The sequence below is a fragment of the Notamacropus eugenii genome, chromosome 1 (assembly GCF_028372415.1).
Source record: "Notamacropus eugenii isolate mMacEug1 chromosome 1, mMacEug1.pri_v2, whole genome shotgun sequence".
NCBI classification, from domain to species: Eukaryota; Metazoa; Chordata; class Mammalia; order Diprotodontia; family Macropodidae; genus Notamacropus; species Notamacropus eugenii.
The window spans coordinates 192372054-192396002 of record NC_092872.1 but is presented as its reverse complement, the minus strand read 5'-3'; the positions used below and the strand labels follow the sequence as shown (position 1 = coordinate 192396002).

The 23949-nt window shown below is 39.8% G+C and overlaps 1 long non-coding RNA gene across 1 annotated transcript; it reads left to right on the top strand.

The window, feature by feature from the left end:
- Positions 1 to 13292: 13292 nt before the first annotated feature.
- On the top strand, positions 13293 to 22087 carry LOC140513409 (uncharacterized). Its single transcript, XR_011970161.1, has 3 exons — positions 13293 to 13505; positions 18360 to 18719; positions 19889 to 22087. It is a non-coding gene; the product is annotated as an uncharacterized lncRNA (long non-coding RNA).
- Positions 22088 to 23949: the final 1862 nt, after the last annotated feature.

The window sequence follows — 23949 nt, the reverse complement described above, 5'->3', positions numbered from 1 at the left end:
CCTCTGTAACATGGGGATAATAAAAGCACCTGACCCTTGGGGTTGCTGTGAGGATACTGTTGATCAGTTGTTTTCCTGTTGTGTCCAACTCTTTGTGACCCTGTTTGGGATTTCTTGGCAAGGATATTGGAGTGGTTTATCATTTCCTTCTCTGGTTCAATTTACAGATGAGGAAACTGAGGAATACTGGGTTAAGTGACTTACCCAGAGTCCCACAGTTAACATTTTAAAAATAAAATGAGAAAATAATTGTAAAGTGTTTTGCAAACCTTAAATGCTAACTGTTAATGTTATTATTCATTATTGTCATCATTGTTGTTTTTATAAAGGGTTTGTAGTAGAGTGGCAAAAGCGGTCAATCTAGAGTAACTTGGAGTTCACACGCTGATTCTGTGTGACCTTGAATATGTTATTTTACTTCCCTAGGTTTTGGTATCTGCATCTATAAAATGAAGATGTTGGAAAAGATGACCTCCAAGGCTCTTTTTTTGAACATATTCTTTTTGCATGTTCCTGGCGTCCTCTGTACTTAGAATCTATAAAAATTTGGCCATTATGTACCCAGATTATACCCGGAAACTCACACATATTCTTTTTTGAAAGCAGGAGTGCAAATTTACTGAGCTTATAGAATTAATTTGTACATTGACGATTTGGAAAAAGTTTCAATTCTAGCAACTATGCAAATCAGTATTCATTAAGATGCAAATTACCTCAGTTTGTCCATTAATCGTCCTTCCCCACTCATGAATTATAAATTCCTTCCTCTTTCCTGTCTCCCTACCATCTGTCTGTAGAAATATTCAGGTTTCCCCAATCCTAGAGAAAAATGCACACAGATACACACAGATGTACATATACAAACATAAAGCCCTTTTCCTGAACCCTTCCTTGCCATTTCACTATAGTTAGCTTTTTTTCACCTTTCATTCCCAAATTAGACCCAAGGTCTTCACTTCCTCATCAACCATTCACTACTCCACCTGCTGTAAACTGACTCCTGACTCAATCACTCTGCGGGGAGTCACTCCGGACTTGATTATTGGCAAATCCAGTGGTCTTTATTTTTAGTTTTCATCATCCTTGTCCTCTCCACATTATTATTATTATCGCCTTGGAATACCCTGTTCTTCCTTGCCTTCTAAGACAGTACAGTCTCCTTGTCTTCCTTCCTCCAAGACTTCTCTTTGTTTGCCTTTGAAGGCTTTCTGTCCTTGCCACAACCCCTTTTTGTTAGTGTTCCCCAAGGTTCTCAATCATCAGCCTATTTTTTCTTCTCCCTCCACCCTTTGTCCCTTGGCAATCACATTCATTCCTTCAGCTTGTTATCTCCTTTCATGCAGATAATCTTCTGATGTATAAATTCAATCCTAACCTCTCTCAAGCTCTAGATCCATATTTCCAACCACCTACAAGACTTCTATCTATATGTGAATGTTTGCTAGCATCTCAAAGGCAATATATCCAAATGGGAAGTTAACTTTCTTCTAAAAACCTGTTCCTCCTTTTTGTCTCAAATATTTTCTTCATTGTTACCATCACTCACTCAATATCCCATGTTAAAAAACCTGGTGCTTTTCTTGGATTTCTCCTTCTTCCTTTTTTTCATTGCCCACAAAGCATCATCGTGTCATCATATCATAAGTGTAGAGTTGGAAGAGTTTTTAGAGACAATCTAGTCCTTGGATCAAAGAGTCCAACCTGGAAGGGACCATGGAGGTCCCTTAATCCAGCTCCATAATTTTACAGATAACCAAAAAAGGCATAGGGAGATTAAATGTCTTGGTCAAGACAGAATAGGTAGTAAGTGGTAGAATCATAGAAGCTCAGAGTTGGAAGGGGTCTCTGAGACCATCCAATCAATTCTTGAATAGCATATGAGGAAACATCATCATCATCAACCAGCTTTTGCTTAAAGACCTCCAGTGAGGACAGGACCCACCTCATGAGAGCCTTTACGCTTTTGAACAACACTAATTGTTAGGAAGTTGTTTTCATTTGTTTACTTTTTACATCAACCATAAACAGACTCCTGCAATTTTTAGGCATCTCATCTAGTTCTGCCCTCTGGGGCCAAGGAGAACACATTCAGTCCTTTTTCTACAGGACAGTTCTTCAAATATTTGAAAAGAATTCATGTTGTCTGTGGTCTTTGGGCCCTCCCTAGAAAGGGGGCTCCTGCTCTGGACTCACATGGACTGGTTTCAGTCCTGATTGCCCAATAAAAAGAGAGGATTCAAGCAGTTTCTCATCTCTAGTGCCTTATACTCCCTCCAACCCCGAGTTCTGGGAAAAATCTCTTAATCAAAACTTGGTATAGCCCATTAACAAAGTCATTTCTAAAAAGTACTCAACATATGAAATAGATATCAGGTACAGTACAGTTATGCATTTCCTCCATCACAAAAGGAATGCTTAAAACACAGAAGTCTTATAATAAATACTGAAAACATAAAACAATAAATCATCACCCCTTTCCCTCAGACACTTTGTGGGGCTGCTGAATTTAAAATTTCACTTTCACTGTCCTATGCAACTCACAAGATGGAGATCTTCTGGCCAGCCAAGGAAGGGTTGGACTTTCTGAGTTCTTTCAGCTGTAGCATTTTCCTGGGGTTGCTTTCTTCTCTGGAGTTGCAAGAATGGCTCAGGAAGTCAGGAGCTCTGAGACTCATGAGGTAGCCACTAAGGTAAGAATTATTTATCTCTCTGGATTCCTGTTAAATGGCTTGTGCTCAGGGAAAGAAACACAAAACAGAAGAGGTGGCCAGGGACTCTAGGTCCAATGTCAGGCCCAAGCAGGCCAGAATATGTTCTTGCTGACATGTCTTTTTGGCATCATGATACTAGGGAGAGGAGTGGGAGGAGAAAAATCTCCTCCTACCCTGCCTGGAATCCAAAGGAGAGCTGGCAGAGTCCCAAAGCTATTGTACTTAAGATGATGAGGGACAGAAAAGAGGTTTGTTTTGCTTTCCTTTTCTTCTTTTTATTTACCTTCTAAGGGAGTGATTCTTGGCTCAGTCATGTCACCTTTGGTGTAGTCCCCTAGACACAGGGATCAGTAAGGCATGGCCTTATCATCCCAAAGCACAAGGTCTTCAGCAAAGCAGGAGCACCTATGTGTGACTTCATGGGAGCTGCCCTGGCTCAGAAAATTGGGGTGGGGGCCTCCCGTGATTACAGTGATTAGAGCCATATGGGATGATCTCAAGGCTTTCCATCTTCCTCGTTACATTCTTCTGGATATACTGAAGTTTATCACTATCAATCTTAAAATAATATACTGTGGAGCTTAGCACAATATGGCAAATGTTGCTTGACCTGAACTGTACAATGGGACAGTATAATGGGACCATCATTAACACTGTCCTTAGTCCTTAAAGAATAAAAAAAGAGCCTTTAGCTGTCTGACCAAGGGCAAGTCACTTAAATTCTCCCTGCACTAGTTTCCTCATCGGTAAAATGGAGATAATAGCATCCACCTCATAGAGCTATTGTGAGGAGAAAGTGAGAGACTATGTAAAGCGCTCTGCAAATCTGAAAGTGCTAAATAAATTCTAACTGTTACTATGTTCACAATCCCCCGTCAGCTACTTGGAGGCTGTGGAGAATGTAAGTCATGTCCCCTCCCTCAGAAAGTTTATAATCTATTTGGAGAACAAGATACACATGCCTGAAAAATTAAATACCCTCACTAAAAATGAAATAACTAAAAAAGATGACGTGAACTTGTTCTTAAGTGCAAAAATATGGTTAATGACTACTATGAATTCAGAAAAGGCAGAAGTTCCCATACTGAGGTGACCTGGGAAGGTTTTCTGGAAAATATGGGACTTGAAAGATGGATAGGACTTGATTACGAAGAGATGCTGGGGAAAATAACACGAACTAAAGCATGGAGAAATAATTTTAAAAATAAAATTGTACTGATATCTTTCATATTTTGAAAAAGAATAAAAAAATTCAGGAAAACTAACCAACATATCACACAAAAAAAAGCCTGACATTACATTCAGTGTTATACACCCACGTCTCCACCTGTGCAAAGAAGCAGCAGAAAGTACCTTCTCATGTTTCTTATTTGGGGTTTAGCTTGGTGACTATAGTTTTGTAGCATTCAGTTTTGATCAACATTGTATATATTGTTTTCCTGGTTTGTTTTCATTAGTTTATATAAATTTTCCTGTGCTTGTCTGGATTCTTCATATCCTTCATTTCTTACTACACGGTCATAATCCCTTACATTCATGTGCCACGCCATTCCCCAGTTATGGACATCCACTTTGTTTCTAGCTCTTTGATGACAAAAAAGTGTTACTATAAATATTTTGGCATATATGGGTCTTTCTTTTTGTCATGTCACTGACCTTCTTGGCATATATGCTTAGCCATGAAATCTCTGGGTCAAAAGGTACAGACATTTTAGCCACTCACAGGGAGAGAATGCTAAGGAGATTGAGAAGGGATCAATTCTGGTGGGACAAAATGTTTGTGTAGGGGGTAATAATTCCTGCCCTTTCTCCCTTGCTGTCTCCTAGAGATATTGAGGGAACAAATTAGATAATAGCTGTGAAAGTGCTTTGTGCAAGGAATTACTGTCAAATATGAATTATCTCAATTTTATCTGCCATTATGGAAGAGAGTAGTGTACTGAATAATACAAGGGTAAGGCTAATCTGAAAGCAAGGGAATTTTTGAATGACTTTAGAAAGCTTTCTATGTGTGTGTGTGTGTGTGTGTATGTGCCTGTGCATGTGTTCAAGTATGCATAGATTAGGATTTCTGGTTAGTTTCAGTTCCTTGAATACAAACCAGTTGGCAGTAGGTGAAGGACCATGTTCTATGGCAGGGGAAGTCATTTTGGGGTACTCAAACAAAATTCAGACTGAAAGACATGAAATTTAAGTTTTAGTACTAATTATGTCACCAGCTAGGTGTGTTGCCTTAGGCAAACCATTTAATGTCTGTTAGACTGTGAATTCCTTGAGAGTAGAAACGTTGGGGAGAGGGGGAAGGGGGTGGGAGGAGGGGATTTGTTTTTTGTGCCTTTCTTTGTGTCTCCAGGACTTCGTACAGCGCTTGGCACATGGTTGTTACTTAATAAAGGCTTGTGGACTTGATTTAACCTTATCAGATCTTAGTTTTCTCATCTATAAAATGATCATATTAATATTTGCCCTATTTTTTTCTGGGGTTGGGGGAATCAAATGAGATGGCACAAGAACTTTGAAAAATTGAAAACATTTTACATTTCTTACATTTGAAACGTAGCATTGCTATTTCTTATACAACATTGGTCAAATAATTTAAAGTCTTTGGCTTTCAGTTTTCTCATCCACAAAATGAAGGTTAAATTAGAAGTGCCCTCCAAGCTCTAAATCTATGATCCCATGAGCCTATTATTTAGGGTAATCTGAGCATTGACTGCATATAAATATGAGTTCTCATGATTGCTTGGCTTCAATGGTAGACAGCAGACTGAAGCGGAATCCAAAGCTCACATCTCTTAACTTACTCAGACGTTCTGGCTCTTAGGGAACTCTGTGTCACCTAGGCACATTGCCTGCCACAGAATCACCTCTGATGTTTAGTACTCTCCAAATCCCAAGAGGGCTCTGTAGTTGAACTTGGAAGCAGTTCTTGCTTTGTTTTCCACTATAAATGTATTCCCACCATACTGTATGAACGACCTTTCTCAGGGCTCTGGGAGAAAGCCAATGTCCTGAGCTAGGGACAAGGACACACACTGAATTCATTTGGGAATACTCTATAATGCAAGGCACATGGTTTTGGAAATTGTCAAGGGGACTGAGCATGAGCCAGGATTTTAGATCAATGTGACTTAAATGGAAACAGTGGCAATTAATTATATCATCATATTTGGTTGCTGTTTAACCAAGAATGGATGTGCACATACCTGTACAACATTTAAAAAGTAGGTCTTCAAAATTCGAATTACTATTCCATTGCTGCCATCACTTTGAACATATATTTTTTTCCTACTGTAGTGACATCCAAGTGTGGTTTGCAGGAAAGGCTGGACCCCTAGATGCAGAGCCCATTTTAATACACAGGCATTGGAGATTTCTCGTCTCCTTTGTGAGGTAGGTGTACAACTTTCCTTTGAAAAACAAGTAATTTAAATTAGTAACAAATAATTGAACTTTCCATCTGCCATTGGGCATTCTAGCTTCTTCCTTCTATTACCTGCAGAAACATTTCCAAGTTTTCCATGAAGCCATGTCATATAAAGATGAATTGAAGGGACTGCACCTTGGAGATGAGAAGATATGAAAGCTGTCTTCAGATATCTAAAAGGCTCTCATACAGAAGACATTTTAGATTTATGTGGCTCCAGAAGAAAGAGTTAGGATCAATAGTTATGAGTAACAGGGAGGAGGAATTTTGGATCAATATGAGGAAGAACGTCTGGATAATTAGAACTGTCAGAAAAAGTAACAGACAGGATGGGGTGGGGGGAGATTTATGCACCATGTAAAAGTTAGACTAGATGAACTCTAAGGCCTCCTCCAATTTTAGAACTCTATGGCTTCACGTAGAGGAATAATTTTATAGACTATTTTATATGTACAGAGACAGCAGGGTTTTTTGCCTACCACAATATAGCACAATGAGCCAGTATTTTGTTTCCCCTGCTGAAGGATATAGGTAAGAAAGGATGGAATGGGGTCCAGAAAAGTAGATTGCTTTGACCTCATCTCCTTGACTTTCACCTTTTGTTCTGGCTCAAATTGTTTTTCAGGCCAATCCAGAGAGGATTTGGGGAGCAAAGTGCAATTTACTCTCCCAGTTTCTATATAGTTCCTATATGTTTTCTTTGGTAGCCTCCCCCTTCCCCCAATTAATTTGGGTCACCAGATCTCCATAAAGAGTTAAGAGTTATAAGGAATGGCTAATCCCAAAATATGTAGTCGTATGTGACAATGGATTTAATTCAGCACCAGAAATGACAAATCAAAGGAAAACCCTATTCTCAGCCCAGAGGCATTCAACCTGATTTGTGTCAGGCTGTTCCTTAACTGGTTATGGTAGCACATGTTCTGAGTTACAACACAAGAGCTGTCAATCTGCCCTTCTCAAGAGACTTTCCAGTAAATGACCTAGGGTTTGTTATATGGCAGCTGAGATGGCCAGAAAGTGGCTCTAAAGAAATGAATCCCAAAAATTAATACACAGAAAAGCTCAGAAACTATAAGACCAGTGGAGTAATAACCTAATTTATTTCTCTAAACTTTGTGTCATCTGCAAATTTGATAAGCATACCTTTCCTCTTGGGCTCTGCTCCTAACTTTCCAGATTCTCACTCTGCATATGCCTCTTCCCTGTGTCTCCTTCCTCCTCTTGGTACATTCTAGTCTGAGATCAGCATTTAAGGAGGTAACCAGGTCATTAATGCTCACTTCTTTTCCAGTTCTGCTTCTAGCTCTATGGAAAAACAACTTAGTTATGATCTGTAATTCGTGATGAAGCCATGCCACCTCTTTTGTATCAGTGCCCTCCTTTTTAGATTTTCACTAACCATCCCAGTGATATATTATAGGATTTCTCAAGGAGTCAAAGTCAAACTTACTGGTTTATAGTTAGGAGATTTTGGTTTCATCTCCCTCTCCCTTTTTTTTATCTAGAGAATTTCAATGGATCTTCTTTCTTATGTATTAAAATTATTGACAGGGAGAGGGTAGCCCCAGGATGCAAAGCTCACTCATAAAAAATGAAATAAGGTACAATTCCTGTTTTTGATGAACTTGCCACTTTAGTAAGGGAAATTGTATTTCAATAAATAACTACAATGCCAATTAGAATACAAGAACTGCAATGGAGGGGTCCAAATGAAGTGATTCTATGTGATTTATAAAGATGAGGCTCCCCCATTCCAATGCCTTTATCCTTTCAGAGTGATGTGGCAGAAAGAACACCGTACTGGGAGTTGGGAGATGCTTTGCCATGAATTGACTGTATGACCCTGGAGCAGTCATTTAACCTCTCTCTAGAGAGGTTATGTCTACATAAGCTTCCTCTCTATAAAATAAGGGAGCAGGTTCCCTTCAAATTTAAATCAGATGATGCCATGTCTTTAGAACACACCTACAAAGTACGTCAATACACATCTGTACTGAGTACTGAGTACAGTGTTTTCTTATACTCTATATTCCGGCAGTTCAGCCCTGGCTGAAACTGGAGCAGGCAGCAGGTCAGATGTGTTTGGTGGTAAATGCCAGACTCATGTTCATTATCGCTGACCCATACAAAGGCAGCACCTTCCACACACATTGAGAGCTTGAGAGAGGAACAGGCAGACATAGCCCCATTTGTGGAAGAACTCCAGAGGTAAAGAGGGAAGGAGATATGACATATAAGCACACAAAGTACAAAGAGAAACCATTTGTACCTACTGGGAGTCACATGGGCAGTGGACACATGAATTTTTAATTATTCTCACTACTGAATTATCTATATTAATGGAAGTAAGCAGTAGTATGGATAAAACAAATTAGCAGACAAAAGCTACATAAGATTTGTTTTAGACTTCGATATGAATTGCATTATTTTCTGGTGCCTTATTTTTCTTAAAAATGTTAGGGCTGGAAGAGATAGTCTTTTGCAACCTCTCCTCCTACATCCAAAGTTTCCCCTTCCCACCATACAGGAAAACTAAGCACATAAGAAGATAAGTGTGTTATCCAAGGTTACAAAGCTAATCAACGGCTGAGCCAGGTGTAGATCCCAGGTTTCCTGACTTTTACCATGTTCACTGAAGCTGATAGTAGAATTTAGTTCGGCTTCCCTAAGGGCTTGGACAATTAAGGGGTTACCATCATATTGATTCAAGATTAGAACTCTCCACATGAAGATGATTAGGTATTAGTCGACTTAAATAGGTAGATTGCATCCAAGTACTCCATTTTATTCTCCGAGTTATATTGAAGTAATTATTTCACATCAATTTATTGTGTACCTACTATTTGTAAGGAAGACTCATCACTAAGCATCATTGGGCATACAATGAAATTTAAGGCACAATCCCTGTCCTCAAGGAGATTCTAGTCAATCTAGGAAAACACATATACATGAAAAAATAATTAATGCTATAAATCAATATGGAATCAGTGCCTCATGACTGGTCTAGATGAGTGAGTAATTTGGCAGTTCAGTAGGTCTGTGAACATAAAGGGATATTTGAAGACATCAATACAGTTATGGATGCCTGAGCCTCATTGGAAGGAACGTTGTCTTTCCTCCCACCAAGGTACAATCTGATGACATCAAAGCAATCTTTGTTGCTCCAAACTTTCTGAAACATCAATGAGCAATAGTTTGCGTTATTGGAATGGCCCTGATCAGGGCCTTCTTACCATAATCTTTTAGAAAAAGTGAAAAATTTATACAAATTGAATCTTGAGATACCAGGACCTTCTTATTGTGGCAATTATTCAGGGGAAGTGCCAATAAAAATATACCCAGGCCCCTCCAGAATTCCTGCACCATTGAACACCAGCATGGTGCAAGAATTCAAAGCAGTAAGCTGGGCTTGCTACTGACTGACAGCTCAGCTAGCCCACAATATTGGTATTTTGAGTGCTGAAATAAATCAAACTCGTAAGTAGAGGAAAAAGGCATTTTTAATTGAGATAAACAGGGTGATGAGCCTGCATGGGTCACCCATATGTCTGAGTACATGGATGTTCACCAAGAGAATTTACAGAATTTATACTTTCAGGAAGGAAACAGCAGCAAGGGGAAAGAGGGAGTCGTATAAGTAACAAGGTTCAGTTATGAGGGCCCACCCACCCTTGGCCATCATAGCAAGAAAAAGAAAACGCACTTCATTCTGGTCGTTTTAGCCTTCATAATCTAGCTCACCATAAATCTTAATGAAAGAGGCAAGGACATTTGGTAGTTGTGGCTAGCCTAAGCTAGATATGTTTACAAGGCCCCAGTCCAACCTACTTGAGAGTAGCTACCTCAAGAGCAGGAATGCAGGGACATTCCTGGGATTGTTGAGGGAGGGCCTTTCTTATTGTCAGTATGGCCTTTTGACAGAGAAAGGAATGTTACATTTGACATAAACACATTTTTTGTCAATAGGAAAAAGGGACAGGTCACGATGATCTCCTCACCTGAATTTTTTATATGTTCCATAATTATTTCTGATGCTCAATTAGTACAAAATTTTTGTATTCAGTCCTGGATTGAGGGGGCTAGATCTTTATGGGTGAAAGGGATTAGTGAGTAGAAAGGTTGTTCAGACTGGGAAGATTTTGTGAAAAAGCAGAGATTTAAGTCAGATGGAAGATGTCCAGGAGAATAGGATTGTCAGGGATCTAGCTTGGCAGGGTGGGCAGAGCACAGGCTCAGGAGAGGTTAGTGAGAAAAAAAATACAAGTGGGGAGTAAGGAGAGAAAATTAGTAAGAAAAGGGAAAGGAAATGGGCAAGGGCTGGCAAAGGAAGGAAAGTTGGTTGTGGTTTCAAATTGTTAAGTGATTAAAAAAAATAGGTTGTGGAGATAATTGTTAATAGCAGCTTAGGGGTGAAGTATAAATACCTACCAGCAGTTCAGACAACAGGGCTAAGAATTTCAATCAGTATGGGGAAGCACAGAAAAAATTTCAGTAATTTAAATTGCATATGATATTTGTCTGCCACAGCCAAATAATTAGTCTCTGTGTTCCAAGCCTTGGTTGATCTCTCTCCTGGAAGAGAAGGGCAAGGCACTCGTGGAATGCCTCTGCACCATCCAGGTTATCTGGGGGCAATGATGTGCTCCTAAAAGCAAATAAGAAAAAGAAACACTTCAACAGGGAGAAAAAAGCTGAATTAGTTTAGAGGAAATTTGACACTTTTAGGATGTTGAAAAATGAAGGAATGTTACACAGAGCAGGGAGGGAAGGAAAACTTTTCAAAAATTCTATTTTATTTCATTTTCAGTTCCAAATTGTCTTCTTTTCTCTTCTTCTTCCCCCATCTACTGAGAAGTCAAGAAAAAGAAAACTTGCTACAAATATTCAGAGTTATGAAAAACAAATTCCTGAATTAGCCAAAATACTAAAAGGAATGAAGAGAACAATATGTTTTGGTCTGTGCTCTGAGCCTATCAGTTTTCTAGCTGGAGGTGGAGAGCATGTTTTATCCTCAACCTTTTGGAACTGAGGTTGGTTATTATGTCCATCAGAGTTCCCAAGGCTGCCAAAGTTGATTATCTTTGCAATAGTGTTGCTATTGCATCAATTGTTCTCCTGGTTCTGCTCCATGCACTTTGTATCAGTTCACATTAATCTTTGCAGGTTTTTGTGAAACCATCCCTTTCTTACTATACAATATTATTTCATCACCTTCATATACCACAACATGTTCAGTCATTCCCCAATCTATCACTCAATCACTTTCCAGTTTTTTGCCACCACAAAAGTTTTGCTATAAATATTTCTGTACATATAGGTCAGCAGTGGATAGAATGTGGGACCTGGAGTCAGGAAGACTCATCTTTCTGAGTTCAAATCTGGCTCCAAAAGTTACTACCTGTGAAACCCTGGGCAAGTCACTTAACCCTGTTTGCTTTAGTTCCTCGTCTGTAAAACAAGTTAGAGAAGGACATGGCAAACCACTCCAGTACCTCTGCCAAGAAAACCTCAAATGAGGTCATGAAGAGTCGAGCACAACTGAGAAATGAGTAAACGGTGACTGAACAACAAACAACATGTAGGTACCCAGGGAAAGGAGATATTGTATGATTCAAAGTAAACAAATTTGAGACTGTTCATGAAGAGGAGAGAGCTGAATGTTTTGAGGAGAAAGCAGCAGCTTGTCCTCCAAGAAATGATAAAGTAGAGTCACAGACATTATCTGGCAAGAGATTATTCAGTTAGGGTCAGAGGGATAAGAGAGTAGTAGCAGTGGTTGGTAATACCCACTTAGGAACTATGAGAAAGTTATTTATCAAACTAATTACAAAGAGAGATCTGTTGTACTCCCAGGCATGTATACAAGACATAGCAGAGAACCTCTCAAGATTTATCCAAGCTATCTACTTCTGTTGATTCATGTGGGCACACATACTATTGCCAGAAGGAACCTAGAAAGTATTGCTAAAGGCTACAGAGTCTTGAGCAAGAAACAGAAATCCACAGCAGCAGATTGTTTTCCTCGATGTTTCCCATGGATGATAGAAGATCCAGAAGGGAACAGTTGTGTTGTAATAACTGAACAAAATGACCAATGGGAGTAAATACCCAAGATAAGTGGAACAGTAAAAAGACAACTAATTTCCCTTGGTTAATTTAAGCCATGTGACCCACATGAACTAACTACATTCTTGGGTAATGAATAAAAAGGGTAGATGTCACAACTGAGTCATTGTCAATAATAACTGAAAATTGTAGAGAGCAGGAGAGGAGCTATGGGGCTGGAGGAAGGTTAATACTGTCTCTGGAAAAAGGAAAGAGATTGCAGATCATAAGCCAGTAAGGTTGATTTTTATTCCCTGGGGAAATTCTAGAATGGAGCATTAAAGAGATGGTTAGTGAATGTGTAGAAAAGGAAGTGGTGATTACTAAGAATGATTGTGGTTTCCTTAAGAAGAGGTCATGTCAAAGTAATCTTATTTCCTTTTTTTACATAGTTAATCAACAAGAAAATCAATGTCATTTAAAAGTTCATGAAATTTCTGCTGATATTTTTATACCAAAGACGGAGATGTGGACTAGAGGACAACATTTTAAAATGGGTGGAATTTTAGGACTCAAAGCAGTCATTGATGCTTTGTTGCTGGCTGAATAGGAAGGTCTCCAGAGATTGTCGCAGGGATCTGTGCTTGGTTCTGCTTAAGGTTTTTTATGCACAACTTCTATAAAGGCATAGGAGGCTTACTATCCAATATTTAGATGACACAACAGGAAAGAGACAGCTAATACACCAGATGACAAAGTCAGGATCCAGAAAGTTCTCAAAAGGCAGGAACTCTGGGCTGAATTGAATAAGATGAAATTCAGGGAGGAAAAACATAAAGTTTGAAACTCAAGTTCAGAAAAATCAGCTTCACAAGTATAAGATGGGAGAGGCATGGAGAGAAAGCAGTTCCACTGAAAAAGACCTGGAGTTTTTAGTGGGCTCCATGTGAATCAGTAGGTTAATGTAGCAGCCAAAAAAAGCTAATGCAATCTTAAGCTATATTAAGAGAGCAGAGTTTCCAGGAATAATGAGGTGATAAGGCCAATATGCTCTGCTCTGCTTAGACTACACCCAGAGTATTTTGTTCATTTCTGAGTATCACAGTTTAGGAGGGACGTTGGCAAACTGGATAGCATCCAGAACAGGGTAACCAGGGCACTTAGTAAGGGCTTACTGTGAGCCAGTCAGCACTCTGAAGGAGCTATCATTATAATGGAGAAGGCAACATGAAATAAGTAGGTACAGACAAGATAATTACTAAATAGATAGAAGGTAATCTCAAAGAAGAAGGCACTGGTAGCTGGGGAACCTATTGAAGGTAAGATTTTTAATGGATTCTTGAATGATGCTAGAAGAGTTAAGAGGCAAAGGTGATGATGAAGAGTATTCTAGGTGTAGGAGACAGTCAGTGCAAGAATTTATGAGATGGTGTGTCATGGGTGAGGAGTGGGAAGTAGGTCAGTATTTCTGCATCTTAGAGTAGGTCCTGTAAGGGAGTGAAGTGTAAAAAGACTAAGAAAGTAGGAAGAGGTGAGGTTATAAAGCTTATAAAGATGAGGTTTATAAAGATAAACAGAGGACTTCACATTTAATCCAGGAGGTAACATGTTGCCACGGAATTTAGTGAGTTGAGAGATGACACTGTCAGACCTATGTGTCAGACCAGGGGTGGGGAACCTGTCACCTTGAGGCCACATGGGGCTGCCTTTTGACTGAGTCCAAGTTTTACAGAATAAATCCTTTTATTAAAGGGATTTGTTTTGTGTGGTTTGGATTCAGTTAAAGGGCCATACTTGAGGACCTAGAGGGCCACATGTAGCCCTACATTAGACAAATGGTGAAGGGCCTAGAGTTTATTGTATCACTGGAAAGAACTGGGGATTTTAACCTGGAGAAGACTCATAGTGATGTTTGAAGGGTGGTTTTATGAAGGAGGGATGCTACTTCTTCTATTTGGGATCATTGGACAAAACCAGAAGCAAAAGGGGAAGAAGAACTTCCCATCAATCTCAAAGTGGAATGGGATGCCTTAGGAGGTAATGGGCTCTCCATTTTCGGAGGTCTTTGAGCAGGGACTGGATGACCACTTTTCAGCTAATACAGTGAGGATTCTGTAGAGAGTATGGGTTGGATTATATGACCTCCTAGCACCCTTTCAGCTCTAGATTTCTGTGATTCTTAGTGGAATAGTCAGGAGGCAAGCCTAGTTAGAGCATATGCTTAGTTTTAATGACTGATCTCAGAATTGCAGAGGATAATCATCTGCCTAGCTCTCTCTGTTACTCAACTCCCTGAACATCTCAATTGGTTGTTGCCAGGCCCTCTCCTCAGGATAGTTGCATCACTCCATCAACAATTCTTGGAAATCATAGTCTACGAACACTACCCTTACCTCCAAGGATTATAGGTTTAAAGTAAGAAGGGTAAAAAGCCCTAACAGAGCAAGATGCTATAGGGTCCACCATCCTCGTTTTGTGGGTGAGGAGGTTAAAGAGCTTGCCCAAGATCATACCAGGTGGTGTCAGAGGTGGGATTTGAACCCAAGCTTTCTGCCTATAAAAAGACACAATGATTAGACTGACCATTGGGTACAGAGTCTAGAAGACCCGAGTGGCCTCAGACACTTGTGAGCTGTATGACTCTGGGCAAGTCACTTAACTTGTGTTTGCCTCTGTTTCCTCTTCTGTAAAAATGGGGATAATAATAGCACCTACCTCCCAGGGCTGTTGTGAGGATCCAATGAGAGAATGCTTAGTACAGTATCTGGCACATAGTAAGTACTATGAAAATGTTAGCTATTATTATTATTGCTGTTACTATTATTACACAACCAGTGACCTTTCTACTTCCCATCCTCTCCTTAGCCCCTTCAATCTGACTTCTACTTTCCTGAAACTGCTTTTGCAAAGGCACACATCTATAAATCCAGTGATGGTTTTTCCATCATCTTCCTTAATATTATGCAGCCTTTGATACTGTTGACCACTCCCCAGATTCCTTTAAACTCCCATTTCCCTTGAATTTTTCAGTCTTTTGTTACTCTTCCTATATCTCCCATCATCCTTTCATGGGTGCCTCTTCTCCCTCAAACTCTTAGGTACTGCTTCAATGTTATCCTTGACCCACTTCTCTTTTTTTGTATTGTCTTGGTGAACTCATCTACTCCATAGCTCCAACTCTCTCCTCTCTGCATATGAGTCCAAGGCTGATGTCTTTAGCTTTGAGCTCTCTCCTAAACAATAGTCTTACATTTTCTTTTGCTTACTGGGCACTTCCCCTCCAATGCCACATCAAGCTAATTGCATCAAAAGCCAAACACTATATCACAGATTGAGAGGAGCTTGGAGGCCACTAAGTCCAGCCTCCTCACCTTATTTGAGATTAAGAGGGGTTAAGTAAGTTGCTCAGAGTCACATAGTTAGCAAATATATGAAGTTTGATTTGAACTTGGATCTTTCTAATTCCAAGTCCAAGGTCCTATCCACAATGCCATGCAGCCTTTCAAAAGGCTAGTGATAAGGACTGGGTCTATGATTTTATGAATATAGGAAAATCTCAGATGAAGAAGCTCCTCCCAGTTGAGGCTGGTATCTTTGCAGCGTGCAATATTTGAGTTGCCTAGAACCCTGAGAAATTAAATGATTGCCCAAGGTCACATACCTAATATGTCTCAGTGGCAAGACTTGAATTCATGTCTTCTGACTCCAAGGCCAGTTCTCTTCTAACTGTGGCACACTTCATTGCTCTGATTGTGTTGGTCTCCTGGTCTAAAGATGCTCCCCCAACCCATTCACCACATACCCACCTCCCTAAAAAATGAAGTTCAAATGCCTTAGTCTGGTATTTAATGCCCTTCACAATCAATATCCTACCTATCCTTCCAGTCCTTTCACAGAATCACAGAATTTTAGGTGAATGGGATCTCTGCTGCCTTCTAGTTCTATATGAAGCCTCCATTCTAGGCTAACTATACTAATTGTCCCTTAAACATTTCTCATGTAACCCGATAGTTGTTTGTGCCCTGGAATAGCTTTCCTCTCCCATTTCTATATTACAGTAGAAGTAAAACCAAACTGAGCATCAGGAGATTTAGGTTTTAATCTCCTATTTATCACCAGCTAACTGTCTGTGTGAACATAGACACTTCATTCATTTCTTCTCCCTCCACCTCAGTTTATTCATTTATAAAATGAGGTCAGGCTAGCTGATTTCTAAGGTCCCCCAGGCTCTAAAATTCTGTCCTCTGTATCTATTGAAATACATTCCATCCTTCAGAGCCAACTCAAATGCTTCCTCCTCCTAGAAGCTGCTCCTGATTCCCCTAATCAGCTACATCTGTCCCTCCTCTGAACTTTTCTCTTCTGGCTTGTTATCTCCTTCCTTGTGTTAGAATTACTTTTGTACAGATCTTCTCTTGAATATTGTACACTGAGTTCTTTGAAGAGAAGGGTCATGACTTATTTTCCTTCTTCTTTGTGTCTTTCTTAGTGCATTTTTATGTGATAAACATCTAAGGTATGTTTATTGAACTGTTGAACAAGTGTTGAGTGCCTGCTCTATCTGTATTATATATTGTGGGGAGAGACAAAGATATATAGAATACAGGCTCCCTGCCCTCAAGAAGCTTAAAGACTAGGTGGGAAACAAACGGGTGTGAGCATGAAACAACTGATAATACCAGCAGCAGAGGGGGGGAAAGGGAATGGTAGGGATGGGAAGGGCATAGAGGAGGGAGAGACACCACTGTTCCTTGCATAGGGTCAGACTTAGGGGCACTCCTTCATGCAGATCAGAGCCATCATGTCGGCAGTCTATGGAAAAGGCAGCACAGTGTTCATTTTGTTTCCATAAGCTGCTGCAGTTACTTATCTGCATAAGTGAACACTTATGTTTGGTTTTGTACAGTTTTCTTCTCTCCATCATTCGCTTTGTGATTTATTTACGTAGAATCTCCTTTTCTAGGCAGATTTAACTGGAAGCCTGAGATAGCATCTACTTCATTCCCATCTTATTTTAGAAAAGAGAAACTAAGGTTCAGGGGTGACTCATGATTTGAGTGTCCCAGATCACAGACAATAAATAGGGGAGTTGGGATTTGAACCTTGGATATGCTGAGAGTGCAAAGATTCCTGGGACTGAAGTATAAACGAATTTCTAATGGCAGACTAAATCTTAATATCCTTAGGTTACCTTAGCCTTCCCTCCTTTCAGTGGTGTGGTGGATAGCATTGGAATTAGACTCAGAAGACTTAGGTTTAAATCTTGTCTTTGACATGGGTGCAAACTCACATTATAGTCCCCTTATATAGTGCAGTTGAGCTTCCTGTGATAGGCCAAAGATTGAAATCCTAGGGTGGGCCAGTTCAGTATCCTCTTCCTAACCTGCATTCCCTTCCTCCCCTAGTCCATAAACTTTCACACTCTTGTAGTAGCTTGATCACAGTACAGTGCGTGTGTGTGTGTGTATATGTGCACGTGTGTGAGTGCATGCGTGTGTTTGCATGCATAGAGAGCCTTCTGTTATATCTGATGAACCTTCCTCACTGGGCTGAGCCAAAGGTAGAGCCAAAGGTCACATTTCAGAGGGAAAGAGGGGGAGGTGGCTACAGGGCACATTGTTCTGCTACTCTGAATGCTGGTAGGTCCACAAGGAGGAATTAGCAGATTGCACCAAAGGATGGGGAGGAGACAAGGATATTCCCTGTATTCAATGCTACAGCCAGGGGCTGACTCTAGGATTCTTTAAGTTTTATTTTTGTTTTTATTGTCATTTTTTTTTGTCCTCACAGGTTTAAGAGCCAACATTCATTTTGAGGAAGGTGTAAGGACTGAGGAATGCTTGCCACTGTTCAGTTGTTTTCCTAGTGATGTAGCAGTATCTTTCTGATCAGATAGAGTGGTCTGGTAATTAGCCTCCAGGTAAAATTCTGGGGACAGAAAAAAATAAACATTTCCCCCCTCCAGTTTATAGGTAAAGACAGCTTGTTGTCTCTCTCTTTCCAGTGTTTCAAAGACAGATCAGTAGGCTTTGCATTCCATTGACTTATTGCAAGTCCTTACTCTCTCCAGGCATGTAAGGAAGTGGTTCTGGTGCCTCCCACAGATAATCCAAGTTCCAAAGGCCCACAGAGAGGCAAATACTATTATCTCTTCTTATTGATTGATTTGACAGGTATTAAAGCTGCTCCAGTCAATGAAAGCTATGAAGACCAGAACTCACTAGACAGCCACCTGAAGGAATTCAGGGTTGTCTGGGGCTTCCTCAACCTCCTCAAAACAGTGCCTAGTCTGGGACCTTGGAGAGCATTGTCACTGACAGCTAACTGGCTTAGAAGATGTCTCCTTTCTCTGGTTATTTTTTCAGGGTGATTCAAAAGGGGAAAAAACGTTCTATTTTTGGAAGGGATTTATTTTAAATTGACATTTTCTTCACCAAAGATGAGACTGAAAGGCCAATAGAAAAGCTGACAAGAGGTCAACCTACTCAAAGAAAGATGTTATGAAGCAGTTTGGCAGCATGCTCTGACTCCAGGTTGGATGGGTTTCTTTTATAAATGAGTTTTAACTTGGATATGGAAATTAACTATCTAAGCCAAGCCGTCAGCATGTTTAATCATCTGTCTAGTCAAATCCCAGGACAACAAACCCAGAGGCACCCTCCAAATGCATTTGTGGATTATGCTGTTGCCTGAAAGAAGCAGGCCACTGAATGGGGACCGGAAATTTGGGGTGCTTAAAGATTTTCATTCAAATGATATTTGTGGTCATTGTACCTCTGTCCACAATGTCTTTCAATGTGGAACCCCAAGTACTTTGCAGGTATGAAGTCCTCCACTTGGTACCATAATATCTCCATAAGATACAAGGGAAAGATTTATGGTACAAAGAATTTGGGTAAACTTCCCTGTTTTATAGAAAGAGTTAAATTTCAGTAGTTCAACATATTCCATTCCATCCCATTGAACAGACATTTATTAGGCACCTATTATATTTTGTGCTGGGAGAGACACAACATTTAGAGAAGTTGCCCCCTTCCCTACTAACTTGCTTTGAATTTAATGGATTATGGAATCACAGAGTGTTGGAGTAACATCTAATTCAAACTCCTGTTTTCACAAATGAGGAAACAAAGGCTTGGAGAGGGAAAATGGTTTGCCTAGGGAATAAATAGCTATAAATCAGAGATCTGGGACTCAAACCAAGGTCTCTTGGTATATTAGTTCAAGAGCATATTTCAACTTGCATTAAGTTACAGAAATACAGATTCTTAGAGCTGGAGAAGCCCTTGTCTTGACTAATCTTACACCAAAAGCAGGAATGAATCCTCTCTAATAAAACTCTGCTGGACGGCCATGCAACCTATTCCAATTTTAGAAAGCTTTAATTTTAAGAGAGCCTTTTATTATATTACAGAAATTCACCTCTCAGAAAATTTTCACCTTTCAGTCCTATTTCTGCCTTCTGGAGCTACCCAGAATAAGTTACATAATAGCTGGGCAAGAGTCAAGTTGTGTTTGTAACTCATTCAGGTTGCTTGACTCTCAGACCTTCCCTCTTTCTAGGATCCTACCCAACACCTCTGTGCCCCCATTTCTCTTGGCCCATGGCCCATGGCCCATGGGTGTGCATTTTCTTCTTTTTTATTTATCAGTGATAGCTTCTGTCACCTACATGACCAAACCTAATTTTTTTCTTTTTTAGGCTGCTGGGGGATTTTCATCAGGATGCTACAGAGTTCACTGCATGCTTTAAAATCAGCAACAAAACCTGAGCTCACTTCTTCTGACAAGGCTATGTGAATATAATCATAGATCTGTCACCAAGTCTGTAGGCTTATGAGGGGTTGTCAGATCTTCTGAAATGAGGGATGCCGGGCAAAAAAAAAAACCAACCCAGAACTATTTGATGAGAAGGAAAAAAATTTATTTGGTGAGAAGGAAAACAAAAAACTACAGAGAATTATATGGTATTAAAAAAAAAAAACAAAGAAGAAAAAGTAAAACCAAACTTACTGTTGCCTGAGAGAAGATTCAAAATGATGCAAAATTTATGCTACTTTCATGAGAGAATATGAAAGGTTCCTGAGGAAGTACAGCCATAGTAGCAAAGTTCTGAGTTGCCTGAGATGCAATCAGATTTGACATCTTCCCTCTTCCCTCCCCACCCTCCCTCCCCTCCAACCTTCAACTCAAATTTCTTTTTTGAGATTGTTGCTTCTGTTGTCTTCAGGAATTAAAAGAATTGAAAACGTTCATCCTTTGCAGTGAGCCAAATTTAGACATGGGACACCATCATCCCACTGGGATGCCAGTGTGTATCCTAATAGGAACTTTGATAACTAACCAGTTCTCTGACTAGCAAGGAAATAATTTAGTGTTATACCTCATTTTCCCCCCATGAGGGCAAATCAGTATAGATGGGGATACATGTTTTAGGAAGGGGCTTCATTACATGACCTCTGAAGTCCTTCCCAATATAACGTTCTATGATTCTGTTTCGGGTTTGGATTCCTTTCAGATCCTTCTGAGGAATACACATGGGTTGTAGGAGGCATTTTTTATTCTGAAACAAACAGCTTCTTGGGCTTAGCTCCTTTGGCTTGAGAAGCATGGGCTTTCAAACTTGCAGCAAAATCCCTCTGAAATGAGTGCTATTTGGCCAGGAGCTAAGACTATACTGTCTTTGAGCACAAGTGTAGACATAGCTCTCCTGTACTCAGCATCTCTCAGAGGGTTTGGGGTGGTGGGGTGGGGTGTAGAGACTCTGGGCAAGGCATGCTCTGTAAACAGATGGTGACCTCGGTTATCTCTGCAGTTCTTGGTGCGGGCCTGATCATGCCACTTTCTCCTTACCTCCACCATTGATGGGAAATGTCTAGCTCCCCAGTTAAGGTAATTTTCCAGTTCTCAATAATAATATGGCATAAATGGGACCACAGACTGCTCCCTGGCTTGAAATGGATTTTAAGCTTTGTCACTGAGCAGCATTTTTGGAGGGGAGAGGGGGATAATGTTCCCATCATGCACTTCTGTAATACCCCCACGCCAAGTCTCACTGCTGAATGACTCAGGTTACATGGAAATTAGTCCATAGAAATATGGGCCCTTATACTGAGCCCTTCCTCCCTGGTTCCTCTACTTTTCCTCACCTAAGGTTCCAGGGAGAATATGACATTCATTCAGATTGTGTGTTGAAGATCTACTCTATATTTCAGGTCCCTTTAATCTCCCCAACACTGTTAAATACTGTAGTGTAAGCTACACATAGATGGTGATGGAAATGAAGGAAGAGTGGACCAGATATCAGTTTTCAAATGCAGGCTAAGAGCACTTTCAGGTCTGGAATTCTGTTCGAAGACAATTGCATTCTGCTGCTGACAGTACTTACAGGTTCAGGCTTATGGATTATTGTTGTTCAATCATGTCAGTCATATCTGACTCTCTGTGGCCCCATCTGGGGTTTTCCTGGCAAAGATACTGGAGTGGTTCACTATTTCCTTCTCCAGCTCATTTTAGAGGTGAGGAAACTAAATGACTTTCCCAGGGTCACACAGCTAGTAAGTATCTGATGCTGAATTTGAATTCAAGAAGATGAGACTTCCTGACTCTAGCCAGGCCTGGTTTTCTATCCACTCTACCACTTAGCTGCTCCTATAAGATAAGATATATATATATGGGATTATAAAGGAAACCAATAATTATATTGAAATTCAGTAATCAATTCTTAAAAAAAAGTTCATGTACCCCAGGTAAAGAACCCTTGCCCTACCTAAACAAATGCAAGTTTCCAATAAACGGAAGGACTTATAAATAGATGGTCATTATTACCTACCTCTACATCTATATGGATATGGATATATATGTATAGGTAAAAATGATTGTATATGAATATATATGTATAGGGATATATATATATATATATAAATGTGTGTATATATATGTATATATATAGGGATATATATAGATATAGATATATGTGTGTATCTATATACCTATATATAGTGTGAGTATGTATATATATATATATATATATGTGTGTGTGTGTGTGTATGTGTGTGTGTGTGTGTGTGTGTGTGTACATGTATATGCTCCTGGACCTAATAGAGATAAGTCTTTGAGGAAGATAAGAGCTAAGCCCTTGCAAGACCAACATTCCATGGGTGACCCTACTGTGCAGAGCTTAGAGTTGGGGTTCATCAGCATACCCCCATGCTACATGTGGAGCACCAACCCTTTGTGACTGATACATTAAATTCTTTTTAATCTGTACACCCTAGATGAAGGAACAGAAAAGAAGACTATTGGAATGGCAAACAGAAAGACAATCTGGGGATGAACATTAAAGAATTTGGCTCTTTTGGGCTCTGGAATTCATTTCTTGGTGCCAGAGCAATTGGTTATCTTAATGACAACCAGAGGGCTGAATATTTTCTCCTTTCATCATACTAAGTGTTGACTTCATTGTCAACTCTTTTAGAAGGCTTTTTACTCTGAAACATAAATGTGTATGTCTCTATGAAAGGCAGTAATGTAAACAAATCTTTTAGGCATGGTACATTGTTATACACAGCTAAGCTTGGTATATATAGAACAATGATGGGAAGAGATCAATATGAATTATTGGAAAATCTAAATTATGCAATATTTATGAAAATTCCATTTTCTTAGTTTCAGCTATATACGTTAGCAAACTTTATTAAACAGCAGCTAGATAATGCAGGGGATAGAGTGCTGGGTGTGGAGGCAGGAAGACTCATGTTTCTGAGTTCAAATCTGACCTCAGACATTTACTAGCCTTGGGCAAGTCATTTAACTCTGTCTCAGTTTCCCAATCTGTAAAATGGACTGGAGAAGGAAATGACAAACTGCTCCAGCATCTCTGCCAAGAAAGCTCCAAATGGGGTCACGAAGAGTAGGAAACAGCTGAAAACAACTGAACAACAACTTGTTTAAGACTTTCAGAAACTGCCTTAAGAGAAAGAGAAGAATGATTTCTTATTAACCTATCATTTGTTTACAGGGAATTAAACTTTTAAAGTGTTTATAGTTAATTCTGGTAAGTAGCTCTAACATTGTGTGGTGTGTGTGTGTGTGTGTGTGTGTGTGCGCATGTGTATGTATGTGTGTGTGTATGCGTAAATTCCCTTTCATAATTGTTAGAAATTCCAAATCCATGTGGTCACGGGACATAGCAGCAAAGATTAAGAGATAGAAGAGAGTAGAGTCTAACTCCCTCTTTATACAGATAAGAAAACTGAGGCCCATAGAGGCAGTATGACTTGACAAGGGTCACACAGCTAATAGGGGACAGAGCTCTGATTGAAATGCATGTTCTCTCTGAGTCCAAATCCAGTATTCTTTCCACTACACCATCCTGCCCAAGTCCTTATGAATAAGGTTTTCATTATGCAGTGATCCTTGAAAAAAAATGCATTGAAAATCTCTTCTTTATTTATTGGCAAAATTCTTCAGACCAAAAAAAAAGAAGAAGAAGAAAAAGAAGAAGAAGAAGAAGAAGAAGAAAAAGAAGGAGGAAGGAAGGAAGGAAGGAAGGAAGGAAGGAAGGAAGGAAGGAAGGAAGGAAGGAAGGAAGGAAGGAAGAAAAGCCTTTTTTTTAAATGTGAGCTAGCATGTTCTAATAGAAAAACGGGCAAATGCAGATTTCATCCTTTGAGACTCCCAGGGAGAGTTGCACATCACAGATTCCTAGGACACAAGGGTAGAAGGCATGGGGAAAAGGAGTTTGTAAATTTTTAGAGAAAG